Genomic DNA, 23,970 nt, shown 5'->3' on the forward strand with positions numbered 1-23,970 from the left:
TCTAGGAGGAGTTCCAGTCTTCATTTTTCAGCTCAGACATCATCATCTCCCGGCTTCTGTTTGGCTCAGCCTAGGACTCCCCAGCCTTGTCATAGAGTCTTCCACCTCCATCGTTGATTCTTCTGTGCTCCATCATAGAGGCATCAGCCTCCTGATACAGACTTGCATGGGACACAGCAGTAAGCTCCAGCCCATGGGCTAGACCCTTAAACTTCTGCTGTGCAGACATCTTTTGCATGCTTCCTTATTCAACATTGTGGCTGATCATTGTAAGCCATTCTTGTAATTTCTTGTACTGTTTTGTATCTTGTGTTATATCTGTTTCTCTAGTTAACTCTGACTTAATACACTCACAGACAGTTTTTGAATCTTTCAGATTTCACCTGTTTGTTCTCTATGACTGGGAAGCAGGAATTGTCCTTGGGTTTTCTTGCCCTCTTTGTGTGTTGGACCTGCTCTTGGTGGTGCTTCTTCTCCCTGGTGCACTTTTAGCTTCAGTAGAACATAGACTTCAGTGTTTCCTGAGATATGAAACACACAAGACAGGGAATCACAAAACCATTTTGTGCAGGAAAGTGCCTTTTGTTCAGTTGGGTAGACAATTTAGGTAAGTGTGGATCTTAAATTGAAAATCAGTTTTCCAGAAAAACTACTGAATTTTGATTGCTTTCATCATTTCTCTTCTAACATTTGGTGTTGTCTGTGAAAATATGAAACCACTATGTATCACCCTTAATTCACTTGTGTAGCCTAATGTTGTGCTCTGCAAACTTGTGGTATTTTCTCTTTGTGCTTCCCTCTATCCTAAAATTGAAATCCAGGTGTTTGACCCCTCTGTGTGGGCAGCATGAGAACATGGTTGTGTGCCTTGTGTGGGCTGGTGCTGAAAAGGCTGCCAGTAGCTCACACAGGATAACCTGGCTGCTAAGAAAATACTGAGTGTTTAGAAAAAGAGAAAAGCCTATTAAGTAAATTTTTTTTGCAAACAAAAGTGCTTTTAGCTTTACAAATGAATTTAACTTAATTACTTTCTATACATTGCACCTTGAAACAAACATGGATTCAAGTAAATCCAAGCTTTAGGAATTAAGAGGAGTCATTCTCTGTGCTAAATGTCCAGGCTTATTCAGCTGCATGTACATCATGCAAAAACTCAGGGAGAGGGGAGAGTTTACCACACTTCATTCTTCTGATGTACACACACTCTGGGGCCTCCTCAGAAGCACTCAAGTTAGAAATGACAAAGTACACAATATAGAGACAGATTTGCAGTCCACTGTGATAAATCTCATTGCCTTTTGCTAGTTATTTTGTTTGTGTTTTAGTAGCACTGAAGATGAAAAGCAAAGCCTTGCTTATGCTATGCAAGTGCTGAACCCCTGGCGCTCTCCCACGCCCCACACCTGCCTCCACTGCAGCATGTTTTTGTTCAGGTTTGTGTATGTGCTGGTTGTTTGTTTGTGTTTTCAGAGTGTCTCATTATATAGTCCAGGCCAGCCTCAAGCATACTCTGTTCCTGCTTCACAGCCCCCGCAATGGCTGGGATCCCAGACTTGTGCCACCAGAGCCACATCTGGAACTGTGTATCTGTGCCACATTTTTCCTATTCACTTAAGTTTGGGGTCTCAACAAGAGATGTGTGAGAGGCTGGCGCCACCCAGAGTCTAAATCTGGGAAGACAGCAGCAGTGGTCCCGCCCCCTAAGACCCCCAGAATAATGACGCTGCGCAGGCGCACTGGAGCTGTTGCGTCGCGACGGCGCAGACAGTGACATCATCAGATGGTGCAGGCAAGGGCCACGTGGAAGACCGACAAAGAAAGACTGAACAAGTATATTTGCTGTGTGCACAAAAAAGATTTCTAGGTGGCTTTGCGTTCTTTTCTTTCGAGATGGTGCTGACACAAGCGTGTTACGCTGCGGTGGACTTTTCAGCGAGCCGATGCCCTCCAGGCTTCCTCCGAGGAACTCATCCCGAGCGACATGGAGAAGGTAACTCCAGAGCCGCGCGACCCCTGCTCTCTGGCTGCACACTTGAGCATTATCACCCAGTGCTCTTTCTTTAGGTCACAGAGGTCCTGTGGCCCATCCATCACAGTTCTAAAGAAAGCAAACAGACCGACAGATGCTCTATCCAAAGATGAGGAAAGAAGAGTTAGCGCTTGGGGGAGGTTTAGGGAACCTCACAAGTAAAGATATGTGGGGTCCCAGGTTGGCTCTGGAATAGGAAAAGGTCATTAATGGGCGAACGGATGAAACCCTCATGAATTCTTTTATGTAGTAATACTGTGCAAATATCAGTGTCTTACTTTGAGTTCTTTGTGTTTTATTTGTGGTCACAGGTACTGTTAGAAGGTAGAAGCTCATTGTAGCATTGCCTAACACTAAAACCGTTTCAAATAAAGGGTTTAAGGTAAAAGTTATACATAAAGTATTTCATGTTGCAGAATAGTTGATATTGCAGGGATTTTTTTTTGATCCATTGTGATAATCTCTGCTTTTCAATTAGTAATATATATATATATATATATATATTTTTTTTTTTTTTTTTTTTTTGTCTTTTTACCGGTATCGGGGATCGCACTCACGGCTGCCTGCTTGCAAGGCAGTGCTTATGCCGCTGAGCTAAATCCCCAGCCCCTAGTAATATGGTTTTAATGTGCTTTTAGATTCAAGTTTGACTTAAGCCTATCGTGTAACTATTGATACACTCTGCTCTGTTATCTTTTTCTTTCTTGTCTTCTATTAGCTTAATCCTTATTTTCACAGTCACTTTTTTGCCCAGTGTTATTGCATGAATGGGTCAAATCAAACCTGCCGCCTGGTTTTTGAAATACGGCTTTATTAGAATCCTAGGTTTTTACCGCTGGCTCACATTTGCTTTCATGTTTCAGTGGCAGAGTTCAAGTGAGGGACACATCTGTCGTTCGGAAAGCTGGCTAAATCTGTCTGATCATTCATAGAAAGAGTTTGCCAATTTCTGATGGAAGTTCCATAAGCGTCTTTGTTTAGGTCCCCCATACTATTATTATTAATAAGCATTCCTAGTATTCTGCCCCAGTCACAGATTTCTGACCCTCCAGCAGGGTCAATTCTGCTCCCATCCAGGCCAGAGCTGGGCTCCATGAAGAGCAGCAGTGCTGTGCCTGCAGTGGCTCTGAGCTATGGGCCCTTCTGCTTTGCCTCCTCAGCTCTGGGTCACCACCTTCACTATTGGTGCTTGACCACTTTCTATGTTCCAGGACTTTAAAGGGTCTGTGTGGCATCGTGTGAGCTCCCACTGGAGGGATGCTACTCATTTTTCATAGAAAAAAAAAACAGGTTTAGTGGGCCAAGTGGCTTGCCCAAGTCCTGTGTTTCTGTCTTCAGTAGCAGTGGCAGGCCCAGGTCTGCGCCAAGGCTTTCTGGGTCTCCAGTCCCCATGTTACTGGAGCTCCAGCTGCCTCTGCTGGCTATTCCTGTGTGTTTGTGTGTCTACCCCTGCCTGGGAGAAGCATTAGCAGTTACTCCTAGCCAGCATCACCGCCTTGGGCCTGCATGATGACAATCAACTTGTGTCTATAGAGAAAAAGGTCATTCTGAAAAATCAATGAAACAAGTACTACATGTGAAAAACTGACATTTGGCATTTGAGTTTCATTATGATATCTTCCTTGTTGATTTTGCTTGAATCAAGATATAAAGAAATCTCACATTACATTTGGTGAAACAGTCCTTTTATTTATCCCTTTTCAATTCTTCATTCAGTGACAATATAAATACAGGACTCAGGGTATAGGTCAATTGTAGAATGATTGCCTAGCAGGCACTAGACTCTGGGATTGATCCTTAGTGCTGGATAAACAAATAAATTAAAAGGAGACAGTACAAATATATACAACAAATACAATGTGGATGTACCACAGCACATAATGTGGTTTAGGTGAGTGCATAGCTTGTCAAAAGATGAGATCCCTGGTTTCTTGAAGAACCCATTGTGCTGTGATACAGGCTGAGCTCAGTGCTGTTGGTAGTCCTTCTTCCAACCCTGCCCCACTCATCTGTCTCCCAGGAAGGTCATTGCCCCTGAAGATTAGGGGGAGTCGCGTCCTGTGTTCATGTGGCTTGTCTCCTTTAGAGTAAAGCTCTTTGCATGCTTGTTCTGAAATAGCGGGAGCACCTGGAAATTGCCAACAGCATTAGAGGTGAGAGGCATCTCCAAAGTCCTTCTGCTTGCTTTCCTCAGGTCTGGATCACCAATGGCAGACTGACTTGGAGTGCTGTTTGCAAAGACTGAGGAATTGGATTCTGACAACTCAGTCAAAGGCAGACACAGAAATGTACAACTTGGGTAGAGTCACTAATGGAAGCCTAAAGATAGGCCTTTAAGGCTTCAGCTGTAAGTTTGTGTGTGTGTGTGGGGGGGGGTTCAGACAGGCTGAACGAACCTGTGTTGCTTCTTCCAAATTTCAAGATAGAATGATATTTAATTGTTTTGGGTTTCATTAAACATTTTAGTAAAAGCATATTGAGGATACAGCAGACACCATGGTAATAAAGGGGAGTGCTTTGAAAATGCTATTCCACAGACAGAAAGTATAGCTCTCAGTGTGTTGAGCTGTGGTGAATTCAGGGGCAGTGCACTTGATGAAGATTTCAGCCTTGTTGGTGAGGGCAGCAGCAGCCACCAGAAAGGGCAGCACAGCAGATGTCCTAGTTAACTGCTGTGACAGGCCACCCTGGGATTCCTGCCTGAAATCTTCCTCTTACTCCCTCTTCTGCACACCTACACCTCCGTTTGTCCCTGGTTTGTTCGGTTCAGTTGAGCACAGGGTCCTCAGTGTTGCCACCTTCTGCCTTTGGCACGTCCATGGCCACTGCTGTGTGCTCATTGTATTTAGGGACCCTGCTCTCAGGAGAGTATGCATTTCCATGTCAGTTGCCTGGGATCATAGCTCCCTCTACTGTAGGAAATGCTGTTCTCTCTAGCTTGATCCCTATCTAATCATTTCTGTTGTGTTGCCTTGAAAAAGCCTGACAGCCCTTAATAAAAATATTCTCTGCCTCTTCCAGCCTCTGTCTCTCATACTTTATTTATTTATTTATTTTTGGGTACTGGGAATTGAACTCACAGCCTTGTACTTGCCAGGCAGACACTTATGCCATGGCATCTTGTCTCTCACTGTTACGCCACCTTTTATTTCATTTGTAAAACTGAACACAATATTATATCATCTTGTTTATAGTTTATCTCCCTAACCATAGTGTGAACTCCAAAAATATAGGAAATTAGTGTTTTCTGTACTGTCCTACCAGATGCTGAGTGAATGAATTGCATGTTTGTGAATGAAGAGCAGGATGGTTTGCATTCATCAGATAAAGGCTTGTATTTCCTGTTTTCCAGGTTGCATAGTCCACTTGTGAAAACCAGGGTTTCCATCCATAAAAGAGAAGCCAGAGGTGGGGAGAGGTGAGTTGCCAGCTGCCGTCCTGTAGCAGCTCTGTACCGGCATGGGTCTGACCTGTGTGTCCCACTTGTGTGAGCCTTGCTGCTAGCAGCTCAGCATGCACCTGGCCAGAAATTTATCCAGGCCTCTCTACTGGATCATCATCCCTGGAAATTAGCAGTACAGCAGCTTGAAATGTTGCATGCTCTGCACTAGGGACTGGAGTTGGGTTAGGAACCTTCCTTCACTGCAAGGCCATGATTGAGTAAGGGGAGGATTCAGTTGTCCACCATGAATACAGGCTGGGGGAGTTTCAGAGATGTTGAGGTTCTGATAAAGCATAAGCATGGGTCTAGGGCCTCTGTCTGAATGGCTTTTTATTTCTGGAGTGAAATAATTTTGGGGATGGGAAATAATTCATACAGCATAACATGTTCAACATTTTCCATTCGAAAATACACACTGGTTACTTTTTTAAAAATTCAATTTATTTTATTTTTAATCCATTTTATTTTAAAGAGAAAAAAATTCAAAATGCATCAATCAGGGGAACAATGGACATATATTGTGCATTGTGATCCCCAATTCATTAACCTAGAGCACAAGATATCTACATTCAATTGTCCAAACAATGCCAGCACAGATCTTTCTCTTTAATGCGCTCAGAGAAATCAGTACTGTAAGTATCTTAACTACACACACACACACACACACACACATATAGATGTTGTTTTTTTCAGCTCACAGTAGTGAGACAATACAGTGTATGCAGTGTTTACATATGAGTCTTAATTTATTTTACTTAGGAGTGTGGCCTCAAATTACATCCATTTACCTTTAAAAAGCTCCAGTTTATTCTTCTTTATGTCTGAGTAGTACTCAGTGTGTAAAAGCACCACAACTTTTTTTATCCATTCCTCAGTCAGTGAGCATTTAGATTGTGTCCAAGTTCTAGCTATTACAAATTGTGCTGCTGTAAACATGGGTGCACATATATCAATGTGATATGATGTTTTTAATTCTTTTGGAAAGATACTCAGAAGGGGAATAGCTGGGTCCAGTGGTACCTGTAGTCCTAATTTTTTGAGGATTCTCCACACTGATTTTCACAGTGGTTGTGCCAGTCTGCATTCCCACCAACAGTGGAGAAGGGTTCCTTTTTCCCCACCACCCCTCCAGCATTTGTCATTGCTTGATTTCTTGATAATAGCCATTATTTCTGGGGTGAGGTGGAATCACAGTGTTTTTTTAATTTATATGTCTGAAATGACTCATGATGTTGAACATTTCATCATATATATATTTATTTGTTGTTTCTATTTCTTCACCTGAGAAGTGTGTATTCATCTCAGATCCCTATTCTTGGATTGGGTCTTTACATATAGGAGGATGGATTTTTTTGTTGTTGTTGTTCTATGTTCTCAGTGGTCATCCTTTGAGCTATACCTGGCAAGCATTTTCTCCCATATCATGGGAGAAAATCTCTTCACTCTGTTGGTGGTTTCTCCTGCTGTGCAAAAACTTTGTAATAGAATGAGATCCCAGTTGTTGATTCTTTTTGGTAGTTCCTGTGCAATTGTTGTTTTGTTCATAAAGTCTACCCGCACCACTGTGTTTAAGGCTTTTACTTACTTTGTCTACCAGCAGATTTAATGTTTCTGTTTTAATATTAAGATCTTTGATCTACTCTGGTTTTAGCTTAGTGCACAGTGAAAGACATGGGTCCATTTTTAATCTTCAGCATGTGCTGAGCCAGTTTTTCCAGCACCTTTTATTTTATTAAGGAGGCTGTCTTTCTTCCAGTGAATGAGTTTGGTCCATTTCTAAATGATAAGTTGGCTTAGTCTCTCTGTTTTGGTTTCTTCTAATCTGTTCCATTAATCTTCAGGTCTGTTTTTAGTCAATACCATGCTCTGTTATCACAGTAGATTTATAGTATAATTTTGACCATTTTTTAAATATGGTTACTGAACTGTACATCATGACCTTGAGCATTGCAAAGCATTTTCTTTACACTGGAAGATATGCCAGCCCCTCCTAACCTCCACCTCTTAGAAGCTGTTATTTTACTTTGTGTCTCTATGGATTTGATCACTAAACATTTCATATCAATTGCTCATAGAGTAGGTCTTTTGTGTCTGGCTTCTTCAATGGTAAACTCTTCTCAAGATTCATGTGTCTCAGGGCATGAGTGAGTACTACATTCCTTCTTCAGAAAAAAAATTGTTTTTTCTTTTTGAGAAAGGGTCTCACTCTGCAGATCAGGCTGGCCTTGAGTTCACTTTGTAGTCCAAGGTGGTCTCAAACTTGCAATGATCTTCCTGCCTCAGCCTCCTGTATGCCGGTATTACTGGCATGTGCCACCACAACTGGCTCCAAAAATATTTTTGACAATACTGGGGATTTAATCTAAGGACACTCGACTATTAAATAGTATCCCAATATTTTTCCCTTTTATTTTTTGAGACATGGCCTTGCTAAATATCTGTGGTAGGCCTGGAACTTGTGGTCTTCTTGCTTTGTCCTCCCTCATTACTGGGATTACAAGCATGTATCACCAACCTGGCCCCCAGCCCTTGTAGTCAGGGATTGCAAGGAGAACGATTACATACAGGACACAGAATTTATATTATTTCATGATGGTCACCCAGAATTAAATACAAGAAAGGGCCAGGAATCTGTCCAAAACACTAAATACCTAGAAAATCGAGCCAAGGCCTGGAATCCCATGGCAGTATCCTGAATGTGTCCAGCTGAAGACCTAGAGCCCATGACAGTGTCTCATGGAAGTCTGTTTCATGGATCTACACCAGGAAGCTCCCAAGGTCAGCAGTGGAAGTCAGAAACTATGCCAGTGCCGTGAAGGATCTGTGCCAGTAAGCTGAGGGTTCTACATGTGAGTTAAGAAGCAATGCTTAAAACAAGGACCAGGGCTCCCCCAGAAGCACCCCAGTCCTCCTCAGTGACAATGAGGTCCTTAGGTCCTCTGATGATGAGAACAGTTGAGTTCATATCAGAAAGCCAGCTCTCCTGGAGATTAAACACACATCTTCCCCTCTGGACCCAGGCAGTGATGCACAGTGTAGGGTCCAGAGCTCCCCCAAACTGAACCGCAGCCACTCTCAGTGACAAGGTCCCAAGCTCCCCTGCTGACTGTGGCTGGATTCATATGGGGAAGCCTGCATGACAGGCTCCTCCAGGAGAACAATTGCTCCCAACTGCAGCACAGGAGAGCTCACAGTGCTGTGCTCTTTTTTTCTCAGGTGGCCATCTGCACTCAGCACCACGCTGATTTAATTCAGCTGGTGTTAAGCTGACCACTCGTTTTAAATCCATAACAGCCCTGTTTAACTTTTATTTTGAGATGGAGTCCTGCCTTAGGTCAACCCCTTCCTCAGCTTCCCAAATGTCTGGCACTCTAGGCTCGCACTATGACACCTAGTAACACTGCACGCCTACTCATGGTAGTATAGCATTTTTAATGAAACATTTTATGAATTGCTGAAGATTTGTTTGGGTTGTTTCCACTTTGGGGCTGTTGTCAGTAATGCTGCTGATAATAGGCTCAAATTCATATTCAGGTTTTGTGTAGAAAATATGTCTTCAGTTTGGATATAAACCTAAGGTAGAATTTTGGGGCTGTGGCATGACTGTGTTTATAATGAGGATCTGCCAGTGTGGTTTCCAAAGTGACTCTGCAGTTTTATATTCCCAGCAACAAAGTGTGAGGATCCCTTTTCCTTGGTCTTCACTGACAGTTTTTTTTTTTTTTTTTTTTTTTTTTGCCTTTTTCCTTTTTATCGGTACCAGGGATCGAACTCACAACTGCCTGCTTGCAAGGCAGGCGCTTATGCCACTGAACTAAATCCCCAGCCCCCCCTGACACTTTTTAATCTCTGGTTTTACGGTTACTCACAGGCAGTCATCTAGGTATGTTCAGTATCTTAGATCACAGATCTTGCATATTTTGTTTAAAGAAGTATGTTTTCAACCAGTGTGAAATGCATAGCTGTCATTCTAGCACACAGCAGGCTGAGACAGGTGAACACAAGCTCAGGGACAGCCTGTGTGACAGGGCAATTTCTAGATTAGACTAGAGTACATTCTGAGGTCCTGACTCAAAAAAACAAGACATTTTGAAATTTATTGCTCTAAAGTGAGTGGCTTTTGGTTGCTTCTCTGCCATAATTTATTGGTGACCTCAGATGAGGAATTTGACCCTGGAGAGCTCTGCCCAGATTCTCAGACAGGAGCAGAGACCAAAGTAGTCCTGCTTCTCTCTGGGGTGTTTTGAGAGTCAGATGACACTCAGATAAGGTTAAACAGTCTGCTTATTTGGATAAGACTGGCCCAATCTTGCACAAGTGGCTGCTTGTGAGTGCAGGACAAGGGGCTGGAAAGGAGGAGAGTGCTGGGGTTCAGCCCAGTGACATAAGTGTCTGCTTGGTGAGTGCAATGTCATGAGTTCAATCCCCAGAACTCCCCCCGTCAAAAAAAAAAAGAGAAAGAAAAGAGGGGACAGGCTGTGCGCAGTGACAAGCTTTTGTTTTTCTTGTAATCCAGATGTTCACAAAACAAAGTTTTGTTACCCTCATGTATGTGGCCAGACGTGCTGCTGGGAAGCTGGCCTTGAACCTTGTCCCTCCAGCAACAGTGAGAAGCACAGGGTCCCTGTCATTCCAACACCGCATTTTAAGAAAAAAATTTCTAGCATGATAGGTGATTGATTGAAAATGCAAAGAAAAATAGATAGTTTAAGTCCTTTACTCTTATTTTAAAAAAATTTATAGGGCTGTGGGTTTAGCTCAGTGGTACAAGTGCCTGCCTGGTAAGCACAAGGTCATGAGTTTGATCCTTGGAACCAAAAAATAGGTGCTTTTCTTGAACATTGAAAAATGCTGTGTTAGTAATGACCGCAGCCCACAATGGTTGCACTTATGTGGGGAGTGGGTCCATGCTCTTAGCTCCTCTTTCTTCATCCATTCCCCTCCCACTCTGCCTTCCTCCCTGCATCTCTGGTCCCCTACCTGTCTATAGAGGATCCGCCTCCCTGTTTCCTCTTTTATTCTCTTCTTCAGTTTCTCTGTACTTGCTCATATATGAAACACTGTGCCTTATCTCAGCTTGTGAGTGTGATTTATGCCAATTAATATGGTTTAAGCTGGATGGATTTTTCTCTTACAGATGATTCACATATACCCATTTTTAGAACAGTAGTACTCTACAGAACATAAATAACCACATTTTCTTTGTGGTTTCATCTGTTGATGGACATACGGGCCACACCCATGTTTTAGGTATTATTATTTGGTCTGTGGTAAGCATGAGTGTGTATATTGCATGGTTACACAATGTGTTCAACTCTTTGGGGAAGATATCTAATGTGAAAATAGCTGGCTCAGATGTAATTTGTTATTGTTAGTGTTTTTGAGACAGTGCCATACTGATTTGCATTGTGCCTGTACTAGTTTGAATCCACATCAGTAATGCAGAAGGGTTTCATTATTTTCCACTAATGTGACAGCCACTCATTGGAGTGAGAAGGAATCTCCATGTTCTTTCAAACTCCATTTCTCTAATGGCCAGAGAAGTGAGTTTTAAATCATATGTACTTGTTTTGAAAAGTGTGTATTCATTTCAGTTGCATATTTCATGACTAGGTCTTTTACTGTGTGAGAATCTAATTTATTTTAGTTCTTGAAATATTTTAGATACTTGTCTGTCCAAATTCTCTTCCACATTCCATAGATTTTTCTTTCCTGTTGTGCAGAAACTTTTCAATTTGATGTAATTGCATTTGTTGATTGCTGGTGTTATGTCTTGTGTAGTCATAATGTTGTTTGGAATGTGCTTGCCTATGCATTATGTCTCCAAGAGTTACACCTGTTTTAGTTTCTAGTCGATAGTTCACATGTTAACATTTAGATCTTGTTGTACCCTAAGAAAATAGCTTTGTTATATGTATATTATAGCAAACCTGTATAGGGGCTAACTAAATGTATTTGTTTTATCCTTTTTCCCTAACTGATATGTTAAGGGACCTAATTGATCTGTTGAGCAACACTCTCCTCTGTAAAGAATTGCAAGAATCTCACCTAATTGATATGTTAACCATTGTTGCTCTCTACAAACTACAGAAGCTGTGCTAAAACAAGCTAACAAGGGTTGTTAATCACTGCTAGGAGCCTCTATTCTCCGCTAAAGAGCTAAGAAAAACTAAAATGGCAATTAATTTACATTTGTTTAAAGTAACCTGCTTGTGTGCAGAGAGATTTGCCTGTGAGTTTAACCCTTTACCCTGACCTTGACACATTACCGCCGTTTTCTGTTCTGTGTGGCGCCATATTGCCTCCCTCTCCCCTCACCTATCTATCTAGGCCATAAAGAATTTGGGTTTCTGGTGACCTCCCCCTGACCCGGTGATGATCTGTTGTAAAATGAGCCTGCCCCAATTTTAAGAACTGCTTAGCTTAAACAAATTACCGGGTAATACTATGGCCCAAATCCCAATCGGTGCTTTCCTTTTGTTCTGTATGTATCAAATGAGTTAGATATCAGGTCTTTGTAAAACTTAAGTTCCAGCGTCTCATAACTCGTGACCCCTTCGCACTCACTAGCAAAGACAAGCTGTCCTGAGATAATTAACTGTCCACTTTCTTCTCCAAATATTGCTGCAGACGTGCCACTCTGAGATAATGTCAGTCTGCAGGATAAAAATAATTTTTAAAAAACACCAGAAACTCCCTAGATTGTCAGAGCTAAATAGACAGCAATACAGTTTCCAGACTCGGGTCAACAAGTTTGATGGCTCTACAGGTTTCTTTGTTTCTCTCCCCCCGCCCTTTCCTCCAGCCCCTTTTTAAAGTCCTCCCTTCAGCTTCTAGGGGACGGTCTCCAAATTGGCTCCCAGAGACTGGTCGCCAGGCCTGGAAATAAAGCCTTTGCCACTAAATTTTCGGTCTCTTGCCTCCTTGGATTTTATACCGGGGCTCAAGTTATAACAATCTTAGCTTCATTTTGACTTCTCTGATAGTGCATGGAGAGAGGTATATTTCTGAATTTAGTTTTCTGTATGTATACAGCCAATTTTTTTAGCATCATATGTTTGAAAATGCTGTATTATACCCTGTGTGTGTTTTTGATCCTGTTTATAGCCAGTTTTCCCAGCATTGTTGTTAAAGAGGCTATGCAAACTCTAGTGTATGGACTTTTATGACTTTTGTCAAAGATCTGATGGCTAATATGCCTGGGATTGTTTTGCATCCTCTGTTCCCCTGCACAAACTCACATGCTGGTTTTGTGCCAGCACCAGGTCTTTCTGTTCATCCTGGTATCTATGTACTGTAGCTTGGAATCTAGGTCCCGGATGCCTCTGACTTTGCTCTTGACACACATGGGTTTTTGCTATTTTTGATGTCTTCTGGTTCCATAGGAGTTTTCAAATTGTTTTCTTTAGTTCTTTGAGGAACACAATTCGCATTTTTTTGGTACTGCATTAAATGTTTATATCAGTCTTGAAAGTCTATCCATTTTGACAATATTGGTCCTATCAAGTACAGGGAATATCTTTGCATTTTCTGATGTCATCTTCAACATTTTTCAGAGTACTATATTATTGTAGAGGTCTTTTACTTTCTGGGTTCATTAATTCCTAAGTATTTGATTTTTCTCTTTTTTTCCCCTTGTTTTGTTTTGTTTTGAGACATGGTCTTGCTATGCAGTTCACAGTTCAGGCTGAGCTCAATTCACTTTGTAGTCTAGCCTGGCATCAAAATCATGGCAGTCCTCATGTGAGAGCTAAGATTACATCATATCCAGCTAATGTATGACTTTTGGATGATTTGTTGCACTTTGTTTGCAAGTATCTTGTTGATGATTTTTGTGTTGGTGTTGATTAAGGAGATATGGGTGGAGCTCTCTTTTAATTGGGGGGTTGCTGTCTGGTTTGAGAATCAGGGTTATGCTAGCTTCTAGTAATCTTTTTAATAGTACTCCTTCCTTTTCAGTTTCATTAAAGATTCTGCAGAATATTGACATTAGATTTTCCTTTTTGCAGAATTCAGTAGCAAATCCATCAAGTATTGAGCTTTTCTTAATTTGTAGGTTTTCTTATACTGCTTGTTTTGATTGATAAATTGTGTCAACTTGAGAAGTTTAACAGTTTTACAGAGAGACTCAGCAGGGAGCAGGTTTCTTACTTTGTAAATAGCCTCATCCTGTGCAAGGCAAGGGCAGAAAGACATTGTCAGTGCTGCATCTGCCTTAGGGGTTGGGAGAGTAGCCTGAATACAATATAAAGCAGGAAAAGAGGCTTTTCTTTTTTGCCTTGGCTGCTGCCTTGAAGTGTTGCCTCAATGCCATGCCACCCTGCCTTGCAGCAACTGATTATGGATTGAAACCTCCAAAGTCTGTAAACTAAATAAAGCATTCCTTCATTTTTGGTGTTGGGCATTTTGTTCTAGCAATGAAAAAAAAATAATCAAGTTACTTCTTCAATTTTGTTGTTTATTATTGAATTATTCAGGGTTTTTGTATCTTCTGGGTTGAATTTTTGTGATTTGTATGTATCTAGGAATCTATCCACGTCTTCGAGTACTCCCAATTTATTGGAGTACGTGTTTTAAAGTTGCTAATAATCTGTTTTTCAGTAGTGTGCATTGTAATTCTTGTTCGTTTGTTATTGGATGCCAGTGATCGAACTCATGATCTTGTGCTTACCAGGCGCTTGCACCACTGAGCTAAATCCTCAGCCTTCAATTGTAATTTTACCTTTTCCATTTCTATTTGCACTGACTTACTGTGTTTTTTTTTAAAGATTGACTAAGGGTATGTTTTGTTCTGTTTTTCCAGTTCTGTAATGTTTTTATCATGATAGTTCTGCAGTATAATTTCCTGTTGATGGTTGTGATGCCTCCTGCCTTGTATTTGTTTTCCATAATTTGCTCTGTATTCTAGGTCCCTTTGGGTTACAAATGAATTTTAGGATTGTTTTCTCTAGTACTTAAATTACTCTACTGGTAGTTTGATTGAGATTGCATTAAACTTTTGTAATGGGTTAGGAAATACGGTCCTTTGTACAATATTGATTTTGCCTCAAATATTTCCTCAGTTAGATCAATTCCAAAGTATTAGGTTTTTTGGTGCAGTTGAGAAACAAAGACAGAGATAAAAGAAAACCTTTTTTTTCTGGCACGGGGGCTGCTGGAGTTTGCAAGGAACCTCAGAGGAAACAAAGCTGAGGAGTTGCCCTTCTGGGATAGGGACAAAGGTGGAGACTGTGGGTGGATAGGTCATCAGGCTGGCAGAGGGCTGCAGGACTTTTAGGCAAAAGGGGTGGAGACTACCTGAGGGGACCATGTTGGGGAGGGGGATTGGAGGACCTGTGGTGCACATGAAAGGGAGGCAGATGGTGTATTGTTTTGGGACCAGAAGACTTGAAGAGGAGTTAGTGTGGGTGAGAGGCGCTGTTGTTTTAGGGGTCAGTGCCATGTTGGGCAGGTATCCTACTGAGCCTGACAGAGTCTCGCACAAGTAGAACCCATCACAAAGCATTTCACTTGTTGTGATGCTGTCATGCAAGGTGTTTCCCCCGATTCTCCTCTTATCAGTGTTATTTGTATACAAGCATGCTATTAATTTTTGAGTTTTGACTTTGTACCCAGATACATTTTTGAATTTGTTTGTTAAATCTAGAAGTCTTTTGGTGGAGCTTAGGAGTCTTCTATGTAGAGAATCATGTCATCCATGAATAGTGACGTTTAACTTCCTTTCTTACCTTATTCCTGTTGTTTCTTTTACTTGTCTAGTTGATCTGACTAATGTTTACAGAACTATATTGAATAGGTGTTGTGATAATGGGCATCCTTGTCTTTTCCTGAAGTGAAAGCTTGCAGTGTTTGAACATCTCATATGATGTGGACTATTGGTTTGTCATAGAAGGCTTCCAATAGATTTGGATTTACTTTTTTTTATATATACTTGGAATTGAACTCATGACCTCATGCTTGCCAGGCAGGTGCTGTGCTGCTGAGCTATATCTCAACCAATGGACTTTGTATTTTAGTTTTCTTTAAGGTTTTTGTCACAGATGGGTGTTAGGCTTTGTCAAATGGGTTTTTTGCATCTATCAAGATGGTGATGTGGTTGTTGCCTCTGGTTCTGTTAATGTGACTTGCATATTGCATCATCCCTGTATCCTGGGATGAATTCTACTTGCATGCAATGTATAATCTGGTTGATGAATTGATGCATTCTGTTTGCCAGTATCTTACTGAGGGTTTTTGTATCTATGTTCATTAAGCAGATTTGCCTGTAGTTGTCAGATTTGTTTGGATCCTTTTCTGGTTTAGGTATCAGGGTAACTTTTGCTTCTGGAAAGGCTTCACTTTCAGTTTCATTAAAAAGCTTGTGGAGTAGTCGCATTAGATCTGCTCTAAATTTCTTATAGTAGTCAGCAATGAATCCATCAAGACCTGGATTTTTTTTGTTGGTAGTTTTTGTTACTATTATTATTAATAGTATTAAATTTCATGGGATGAAATTGGGCTATTTAGAATTTGTATATTTTCTTGATTCAGCTGGGATAATTAATGTGTATCTAGGAATCTATCCATGTCTTTTCCAGACATTTTGTATCTCATTAACGATTCTCAATGTAAGCATTGATGATCTTTTGAAGTTTTGCAGGATCTGTTGTGATTTTTCCCTTTTCATTCCTAATTGTATGAATTTGACTCTTCTGTTTCCTTTTTTTTGTTTGTTATTTGATTAACTTAGCTAAACATTTGTCTATTATATTTGATTTTTCAAGAACCGACTCTTCAAGGCATTGATTCTTTCTGTCATTTTCTTAATCTCAATTGTATTGCTTTCTGCTCTGATCTTTAGTTATCATTTAAATTCTCTTGCATTTTTTTAAGCATATTCTGGGAGGTAGGAGGTAGTCTATTTTAGAGAAAGTCCCATGTGTTGAGAGGAACGTGTGTTCTATGATTGAGTGAACACTGAGTAGGTATCTACTAAGCCCATTTGTTCAAAGATGTGGTTCCTCCCTTGTATTTCTTTCATGAGTTTTCTGTTCTCACTCACTCACTGTGGGATTCTGACATGGGGAGCCCTGAGATGAAGTCACCCCGTAACTACTCCTCATCACAAGTTAAGGTGGCCCCTCCCTAAGTGGCATCTGGCCTAGCAATCTCTCAGGACATGGTGGGCTGTTGGCCTGAGCTCACTCCAAGGCCAGCTGCTTTAGCATGCATCCCTCCTGATGTGTATCTCCTTGGCGGGCTCTGGAGTCATCCACCCTCAACCCTCACCACCTTGGTGGATTTGATCCTGCTCTCATGTTGTGAAGCAGAGGCTGGGTAGAAAATGCACTTAGCTACCTACTTTTTCTGTATTGTAATCTGTTACTTCACTTGCACTGTGGATCCAGTTTTCCCTCAAGATACTTCCTGGGTCCTGGGTGTTCACCTCATCCTTTATTTATTTATTTATTTATTTATTTACTGTGGTGCCAGTTATTAAACTCACAACCTGGTGCTTGCCAGGTGTTGTGGTCAGGGGTTGTGAGGCGAACAATTAGAATCAGGACATGGAATTTATAATATTTTATTATGGTCACCTAGAGTTAACAAGGAAGTGCAGGAAATCTATCCACAGCACTAAAGACCCAGAATATTTAACCAAGGGCCTGAATCCCACAGCAATGTTCTACATGAGTGCAGATGATAACCTAGAGCCCATGACAAAGGCTCTCACAAGTCCATCTGGAGGTCTAGAGCCCATGCAAAGGACTCATGTCAGTCTGTTTTATGGATCCACGCTGGGAAGGCCCAAAGGTGAGCAGTGGAAGCTAGAAAGTTCATGCCAGCAGAGTGAAGGAGCTGTGCTGGTGAGATGAGGGTTCTCTGCTGGAGCCAAGAAGTCATGCTCAAAATAAAGACCAGGGCTATCCTAGGAAGCACCACAGCCATTCTCAGTGACACTGAGGTTCTGAACTCCTCCAACAATAAGCACATTTGAGTGCATGCCAGGAAGCCAGTCTGAGTTTGTCCTGGAGATTAAATGGCACACATTTTCCCCTCTGGAGCCAGGAAGCGGTGCTTGATGTAAGGACCACAGCTCCCCAAAGTGCACCACAGTCACTCTCACCAGCAATGTCCCGAGCTCCTGGGCTAAATCCCCAGCTCTTGCCTTATCTTTTGTTCCCCAAGTTGTTACTTTCCAGTGTCTGGATTTGAAGTCGTAGAGAGGTTGATTTGAGCTGCTGTGCATCACTCTGCCATCTGCCCAACAGTCCCACAGAAATACATATTTGATGACACAAAGATTAACCAGATTGAGCTGTACAGTGAAAAGCCAATTCATAGTCACATCTGTGCCTCCTGGGCAATAGAAAAAAATCAGCAACAATAATAGAGTTAAACAATCAGAAGGCTGAGGCAGGATGATCACCATGAGTTTCAGCACAACTGGGTTTCATAGTGAGTTGAAGTCCAGGCTGACTTGCATAGTAAGTGATTGTCTCAAAACACACATGTGCACACACATTAGTCACTAACAGTCTGGATATGGAAGTGTCATAAAATTCAATTGGCACTACCATTGTACATCTTTAAGTATGTGGGAAAAAATATATAATTTTAATATAGGCAGGAAGATGATCCAAATAGTGATATATAATAAATATGTATTGAAGACAACATCATGCCACCATTAGCAATAGAAAAGAATTCAGCCTTAACAGCATAGTTAACTAAATATCTAAAGAGTAGTAAATATTAATAATAGTACAGGTAGAAGCAGTGGGGAGCAGCAAAGTGAAAAAAGTGAAATTTGAAAAATAGTGGAAATAGGGGCTGGGGATTTAGCTCAGCGGCATAAGCGCCTGCCTTGCAAGCAGGCAGTTGTGAGTTCGATCCCTGGTACCGATAAAAACGAAAAAGACAAAAAAAAAAAAAAGAAAAAGAAAAAAAAAGAAAAGAAAAATAGTGGAAAGGAACATGAGGGAGAAAGGCAAGTGAGAAAAAGGTAAAGGACCCTAATAAGTCAAAGAAAAATAATAAAGTTAGATAAAAGTAACAGAAAGCAGTGAACAGAGAAATAGTTTGAAAAACCTCAATAAAAAAACTAAAAAGAGCAAACCTAAAACTTTCAAAAAAGGAATAATGTTTCCTGTCAGGGACTTCCTGACAGGAAGAATGCTTGTGATGCAGAAGTGAACATGCACGGCATATGTCTGATGACTGCTTGGTTTTCACTGCCTGCAGCAGTGGGTGTAAGCATTTCTGTGAGTGAATGCCGAGGCCCCCTTCCCTTTCCTCATTGGTCCCTGGCATCCACCTTGAGCCTGTGTGCACTGCAGCCTTTTCCAGTTTCTGTACTGACTCCCTGAGTCACTGCTTGCCTTTCCTAGCCCTAAGCTTCCAGGGCTTGTGATGTGCTCCCCACCCAACTCCACAGGCCTTTCTGTGAGTGCCCTGGTCTGTGACAGTCATCCAAGCTGAGATGACTTCTTGGTCACATAGGGACAGGAAGAAAGCAAACAGCACTGTTCTGCTGGATTTGGGCAGCAGAGTGCAGGTTCAAGGAAACCCCCAGGCTTCATGCCAACACTTAGACCAAATGCCCTCCAGAAGCCACAGTGGACTGACTTGGCTTCTCAGCAGATAGGACAGGGTGTCTGTGTCATTCTGGGCCTGAGCCCAGACCTAGGGAGCAAGGATGTGTCCATTGCTCACGGCTGTCTCCCACCCAGTCACCGTGAAGTAATAGGTGTTGGGTACCTCAGTCTTACACAGGGAACCTCCCTAAAATAGCTGCAGGGAAAACCCTTCAGTTGGGCATCCACCGCACTGGTTACTTCTCCAGCTCCAGTCTGCCATGTGAGAGGAGTCACTTACACAGTTCAGCCCACATCACTTTTGCTGATTCCAGTAGCTGTGGGCTTTGCTCACTGGGGCTTCGACCCTCTCTGGGCTTACATGTGTCAGCAGAGACAGGTCTCGTAGCCCCTCATTTTTTGGTGTTGCTGGTGGTATTTTTACAAGTGAGATTACTTGTGAGTCAGGCAACTTAATAAAAGTGTGATAAACAGGAGTGAATTCTGAGATCATAAAGCTTCACAAGAATGGGTGAGAGTTACATGCCGATGCCCAATGACCAGCCGTAAGGGATTTTCCCCTCAAGGTACTCAGACCTTTTCTTTTCCCCCCACAGGATCTTGCCTTGTGGCACAGGCTGACCTGGAGCCTGTGATCCTCCTGCCTCTGCCCCCGAAATGCTGGGACTGCATGCAATGTGTGCACTGCTGTGCCTCAGTTGAATTGGAGACTTGATCAACAGCTGGAAACAGAGGCCAAGAGGCAGGTAGGAGCTGTTTCAGCATGCATTGGATTTTATCTGGAGAAAAAATGGGATCTGGCAATTGTAGATGAAAACTCTTGTGATGATAAGTGAACATGCACAGCTGTTGAAGTCTGTCAGGAGGCCTTAGGTTCCAGGGAATGACCTGGTTGCACACAGGATCCTGGCCTCAGGTGCTCACTGCAGAGTCTGCTGTGTGTGTGGGGTGAGGCTGGCCAGAGCCCTTTCTCGGGCATTTTTCTTAATTACTAAAGCGTAAAAGTGCTTTGAATTGAATTGTACTGCTGAAACTATTGAGTGGCTTTCAAAGGAGAGAGGAACAGGAAGTCAAGGGAGGAGCACTGAGCTCCCCAACAGGTCACAGGGAGCCATTGTCACCTCATGTCTAGAGACACAGAATGAATGAAGCTCAGGAGAGTAGGAAACTGGGGCCTGTGGCCACCCCTCTGGCATTGGGAGGGGTGGGAACACAGCCTTCGGGTTCTTGTCAGGGGCTGGGGCCTCAACCAAGCCCTTTCCCTTTCCTGGCTGATGCTGGGCCGGGCCAGGGCCCTTGTGAGATTGGAAGAATGTGTACTAAGCTTTTGCAGGCTCTTGGATTTAAGTCTCACCTAAGTAATCATTGAGTAAAACGTGGCCTCAGAGCTGGATTCGCCTTCCAGTAAACTACAGAGTCCATGGGCTTCTCTGCAGATGCTGCCCCAGCCCTGCCTGTGCAGGCTCCTAGCTGCAAGCCTGGGGCTTGGAGGTCAGACATGGTGGAGAGGCTCAGGTCAGCACCCTTCCTGTCTGGAGCCTTGGCAGGCATCAGTGGCAGTTCCTGCTATGGCAGATGGTGTTTGCGTTCACTGAGCTCATTAGCTTCTGTATGCAGCCTGTGTTTTTCCTTCCCCTTCCCCCTCTTCAGTCCTTGCCCTCTTGGACCACTTTTCTATTGTGAGAGATCCATCCCTTTGTCCCTTTCTATCTATCCTTTATTATTCTCTTTCTACTTTGCCTCACTCTAATGTGAAATACCATGTGGTATTTACCTTGTTGCTCTGGTTTATTTCACTCAACTTTGTATTTTCCAGGTACATTTATTTTCATGCAAATATCCCATGTTTGTATTCTTTATAGCTAAGTAGTACTGCAGTACATATAGATACCATATTTTCTTTATCAAATTGTCTGTTGGGGGTATATAAGCTGCCTTCAGGATTTAGCTATTACTGGTTATGCTGCTATAAAGATTGGTATGCATGAGTAACTGTAGTATCAAGATCTTTGGGGGATGTTTTACGTCTCTCTCACTGGACATGAGATACCGGAAACCCCGAGTTAAAGGAATGAATGTTTTATATAGTTCGGTTTGTGGAGGTTTCAGTCTGTAATCAGATAGATGCAAAGCAGGTTGGCATGGCACAGAGGCAACATTTCAAGGTGGTAGAACACAAAGCAACAAGAGCACAGAGCATGGGGTACAAGCCTCTTTTCCTCCCTTATGTTGTGAGCAGGCTACCGTGGGTACAGCTCTCACAGCATCTCCCTGCCTTCACCTTGTTCAGGATGAGGGTGTTTACAAAGTGGGCACCTGGCCCCCTGCTGAGTCATTTGATTGACCCTCTGAACTTCTCATGTTGACACAATGAACAGCATCCCAGAGCTGTTGGGCTTGTCCTGTTGGGTTATTTAGTTAAGCTTCTCAATTCTCAAGTTGATACAGTGTATCAACTGTGACAAGGAAGATACTTCAAGGGGAAGACTGGGTCATACAGTATTTCTAATGCTAGTTCTTTGAGAAACCCCCATAGTTATGCCATAATGCTGGTACTAATTTACATTCCCACCAACAAAGAAGGATTCTTTTTTTGTGACAGCCTCATCCAGAATTTGATACTGTTCTCATTTCTTAATGTTTGCCATTCTTTACAGAGAAACATGTAAATTTTGTTTCTTTTTCCTTTTTTTAATAAAGAATTTATTGAAAGAAAAAAAAGCTTCTCAGTAAGAGAAAAATAAGGAGGTCTAGCCTCAACACGGAATCGTATCAGGGTTATACATTACATTTCTGTAATGGTCAGAGATTTTGAACATTTTTTTCATAGACTTGTTGATCATTGGTATGTCTTCCTCTGTGAAGTATCTGTTCATTTCTCTTGCTTATTTTTGACAGTCTTTAATTTCAGGTGTCTTAATTTTTGAGTCTTTGCGTATTATTAGATATTTGTCCTCTGTCTGAGGACTACCTGGCAAAAATTACTATTCAGTGGCTAAGGTTCTCATTAGAAAATGTTTTTTGGGACTGGGGATGTAGCTCAGTGGCACAGCACCTGCCTGTCAGGCATGAGATATCATGAGTTCAATCCCTGGTACAAAAAAAAGAAAGAAAAAGAATAGAAAATAAAATATTATGCTATACTGGTATCTTCAAGTGTTTTGTCTGTTTTATCTTCAGAACATCTAATGTTTCTGTTTTAATGTTGATCAACTTTGATTTTACTTTATGTCCAGTTTCCATCCTTGCAAACACATAACCAGTTTTACCAGCACCAGTTGTTCAATGGGCTGTCTTTTCTGCAGCCGATGCTTCCGGCTCCTTTGTCTAAGATCACGTAACTGCGTGGACATGATAGTGCATATCTCTAGTGAGAACACGCAGGAGACTGAAGCAGGAAGATTGCTTGAGTTCAAGGCCAGCCTGTACTACATAGGAAGTTAAAGACCAGTCTGAACTGCTTGGAGAGACACTCTCTCCACCAAATGAAAAACAAAACAAAGCAAAATGAATGAATGTGTCTGGGAAAGATTCTATATCCTGTATTCTGATCCATTGATGCATACATCTGTTTTTCTTCCAGTAATGTGCTATTTTTATCACTATTGTTTTGTGGTATAACTGAGATTAGGAATTAACTGTGCCTTCTCTTGTTTTGCTTTTGTTGCCTAAAATTTCATTTGCTATTCTGTGTGTCTTCTGTCTTTATATACATTTTAGGATCATTTGCTCAAGTTCTGTAAAGTACGCTGTAGAAAATTCAGGATGTTGGCACATGTTTGTAATCCCAGCACTTGGGAGGCTGAGGCCGGACTATTATTGCTAGTTCAAGACCATTCTGAGCTATGAAGTGAGCTCAAGGCCAGCCTGAAATGCATAGTGAGAACTGTTATAACTCGGGCCCCGGTATAAAATCTAAGGAAACAAGAGTCCAAAAATTTAAGTAGCAAAGGCTTTATTGAGCCAGTCTGGGTGGCACAGTCTCTCCTGGATCGACCCAAAGACTGCGCGCCCAAGACTGGGGAAAGGGGTTTTTAAAAGTAAGGGAAAGTGGGGGGAAACCTGCGAGGCCATTAAACCTGTTGACCTGCATCTGGAAACTGTATTGCTGTCCACTTAGCTCTGACAATCTCGGGAGTTCCTGGTATTCCTTAAATTACTCCCATCCTGCAGACTGACATTATCTCAGAGTGGCACGTCTGCAGCAATATTTGGAGAAGAAAGTGGAGAGTTAATTATCTCAGGACAGCTTGTCTTCGCTAGTGAGTGCGAAGGGGTCACGAGTTATGAGACGCTGGAACTTAAGTTTTACAAAGATCTGATATCTAACTCATTTGATACATACAGAACAAAAGGAAAGCACCGATCGGGGTTTGGGCCATAGTGTTACCCGGTAATTTCTTTTAAGCTAAGCAGTTCTTAAAATTGGGGCAGGCTCATTTTATGACAGATCATCACCGGGTCGGGGAGAGGTCACAAGAAACCCAAATTCTTTATGGCCCAGATAGGTGGGTGGGGGGAGGCAATAAGGCGCATTACAGAACAGGAAAACGGCGAGTATCTATCTTGTGGGAAAAGTAACTAAGGTTAGGTAAAAAGGTTAAACTCATACACAAATCTCCCTGCATATAAACAAGTTATTTCAAACAATGTGTAAATCAGTGGGCCTTCTAGTCTTCTTTAGCTCTTTAGCGAAGAATAGAGGTGCCTAACCATGATTAACAACCCTTGTTAGCTTGTTTTAGCACCACTCTTCTTGTTTGTAGAGGGCCGCTCTGGTTAACATCTCAATTAAGTGAAATTCTTGCAGTTCTTTACAGAGGAGAGTATTGCTCAACATTTCAATTGGGTCACTGAACATATCAGTTGGGGAAAAAGGATAGAAAAAAAAAAACATTTAGTAAGCCACGGTACAGGTTTGC

General features: G+C 41.9%; 1 long non-coding RNA gene across 1 annotated transcript; it reads left to right on the top strand.

The window, feature by feature from the left end:
- Positions 1–1,749: 1,749 nt before the first annotated feature.
- LOC100728456 (uncharacterized) lies at positions 1,750–22,734 on the top strand. Its single transcript, XR_002788462.2, has 3 exons — positions 1,750–1,990; positions 5,382–5,447; positions 19,645–22,734. It is a non-coding gene; the product is annotated as an uncharacterized LOC100728456 (long non-coding RNA).
- The last annotated feature ends 1,236 nt before the right edge of the window (positions 22,735–23,970 follow it).

This window comes from Cavia porcellus, unplaced genomic scaffold, assembly GCF_034190915.1.
Source record: "Cavia porcellus strain 051 isolate PalLab524CR breed Dunkin Hartley unplaced genomic scaffold, mCavPor4.1 scaffold_5, whole genome shotgun sequence".
Taxonomy (NCBI): domain Eukaryota; kingdom Metazoa; phylum Chordata; class Mammalia; order Rodentia; family Caviidae; genus Cavia; species Cavia porcellus.